The following is a 2,500-nucleotide window of genomic DNA, read 5'->3' as shown; positions in this document are numbered from 1 at the left end:
CCTGAAGGAATGCACGAAATGTTCCAACGTCAGTGGTGCGTTTTGGGCAACACACGGATGTACCTTTTTAACCCTTGTGTTGTCCTCTCGGCTTAAAAAAGGGACATTTCCGTCCTTTTTTTAGACTTTTTATTTTTCCAAATAACTACCACTACCACATCTTCCTACCACTAGTTTGACACTACTTTTTTAAAATTGATGGTCAATAACCCTCATTTATATAGAATTATACCTGATATTTGAGTTGAAAAAGCAGAAATTATGACTTATTTTGACTAATACTTAAGATCAGATGAGTTTAGTCAGGAATGAAAGTGATAAATTGTATTTACAAAAAGCATTGTTTGGAATCCAATCCCATTTTTTTTGTGGTAATTTGGTTAAAAACAAACCCATATTTCCGATATAGACCTTTTTTAAAGGGGGTCAAATTTGACTCGAGGACAACCGAAGGGTTAATAAATCAAACGGGCTGTTTCGGTTCGCATGTAAACTGACACAGCAGAGTCACACTGGACTAGAAATGAGTCAGGAGAGAGTTCACGGAGAGTTGTGTACAGCTGATGAAACAGAGGAATAGATTTCTGTCATCTCTGGGGACTAGATGAGACTTTTAGACACCACACTACTGCACTAAGTGCAACCTGCACAACTGGTTTATTTACATTTTAGCATATTATTTAAGCATTTGCACATTTCAGTTTTCCCATCATGTATACATTCAAATATTTGTCCTTTTGTTTTATTCCTATTATTATTATTTCATGTACATTGTATGTATGTATATTTTTCCTATTATCTCATTTATATTTATATTCTGTATTACGTGTGTTGCTGTAACAACGTAATTTCCCATTTTTCATGAGATCAATATCTATCTATCTATCTATCTATCTATCTATCTATCTATCCATCTATCTATCTAAACACCCCCAATAAGACCTCTGACCAACATATCCACACTGAATCCCTATTTCAAGCTTCCATATTTAGAGTAACAAGCAGTCAAGTAAGCAACACATTTGGAGGAAAACGCTGTTGTTGTTGTTTGACTCTGGTGGAAAGATGCCAGGGGGGGGGGGGCAGGGAGGGAGCACAGTTTCCGTAAAGACTGTCCTCTAAAAAGCTTGATCCCAGGACATGCCAGCCGAGGTTCAACTCGCCCTAGCAGACACTCTGTGGTGTTGACAGTAGGATTGTGCCCCAAAAAATGAAAAGCCACCAAACTGAACTGGCTCTGAATAAAGCCGCAAGTGACACAATCTGTCATTTCCATCTATCCCCGCCTGCTTGTTTCATTTTCAGCCACTCCCTCCTCTCGCTGTCTATCCACACCCCCCCCCCACACCCACCCACACCCCCCCCCACCCACCACCCTACTCGTCTATTTGTCTGAGTGTATTTCCTGTGTCATAGATTACAGGATGTCCTCTACAAATATGCAAGATTCCAGTCGCAGAGAAAGAAAGAAAGCAGCTTGAAACTTGCAGAAGCATGGACTATGGGGCTAAAAGAGCTTCCAGTACAAACCGCATGGCGGGATCTTTAGCTTTCTTCTTGTAATGGCACAAGACTCATGTCCTACACCGGGAGTTCTGTGATCCGGGGCACCCATACTTCTTAACCATATCACATTGTCTGGAGGAAGTTTGCTCAGTTGTCATTGACATTTTTCACTTCTAGAAGCATAGAGAATCTCCATGACAAGTGACCAAATTCGTTGCATGGATGCATGGCGATGCGGAGCTAACCCATGATCGATTATTGCCTTGGATTCGATTGCTTCTTGGTTTTTCAGTTGCTGCTTTTTTGGGGTCTGTTGTCTGCTGTGTTCAGACTCCGCTACATTCAGTCTTTTTTAAGAGCTGATACAGTAATTAGGGGAGTTACTATATATCTGACTGCCTGAATTTATTTGCTAATCTATGATAATAATAAAGAGGTGACACACCGTGATGCATTGGGATATGAAATTGAGGATAATCAATTAAATTCAACTCTATTTTATTGATAGTGTCAAATCATAACAGAAGTTAATTGTAACTGAATCGTGAGACCAGTGAAGATTTAAAACCCCTAAAACCGGTTCCTGCTGTGCATGTAAGAGAGCCAACCCTGGTTGAGGCCTCGGTGTGAAAGGGGTACCAGATGAAAGGGCGCAAAACAACCTGTTTTCTTTACTCTTTTTTTTCACTCAGGAGAACCAGCAGAGCCGCCCCACCCTGCCTGTGACCTGACTTTGGCCTGCCTGCGTGTCTCCCTTAGGGGCCCCGAGGTGGGGCGCAGCCAGGGAGCGGCCCCCCTCCTGGAGGCAACATGAAAGCTCAGCTCACCTCACACAGCACCGTCCACAAAACACACACACATATGGTGGCTGACAAACAGGTGTTGGACAACATGTCGGTCCACTATTTATTCCAAATGAATACCAGGAACACTCAGGTTCTTTAGAGGCTGAATTCATTAGCTGTTGGCCTTGGAGGAACCGAACAGGTTTTAG

The 2,500-nt window shown here is 42.1% G+C and overlaps 1 protein-coding gene across 1 annotated transcript in view; it reads right to left on the bottom strand.

The window, feature by feature from the left end:
- Nucleotides 1–2,500, bottom strand: part of skia (v-ski avian sarcoma viral oncogene homolog a) — an 83,831-nt gene that overhangs the window by 17,354 nt on the left and 63,977 nt on the right. The window lies entirely within an intron of this gene.

Source organism: Etheostoma cragini, chromosome 7 (genome assembly GCF_013103735.1).
Source record: "Etheostoma cragini isolate CJK2018 chromosome 7, CSU_Ecrag_1.0, whole genome shotgun sequence".
NCBI classification, from domain to species: Eukaryota; Metazoa; Chordata; class Actinopteri; order Perciformes; family Percidae; genus Etheostoma; species Etheostoma cragini.
Note: the sequence above shows the minus strand (reverse complement) of the source record. Positions and strands in the feature narration are given on the sequence as shown.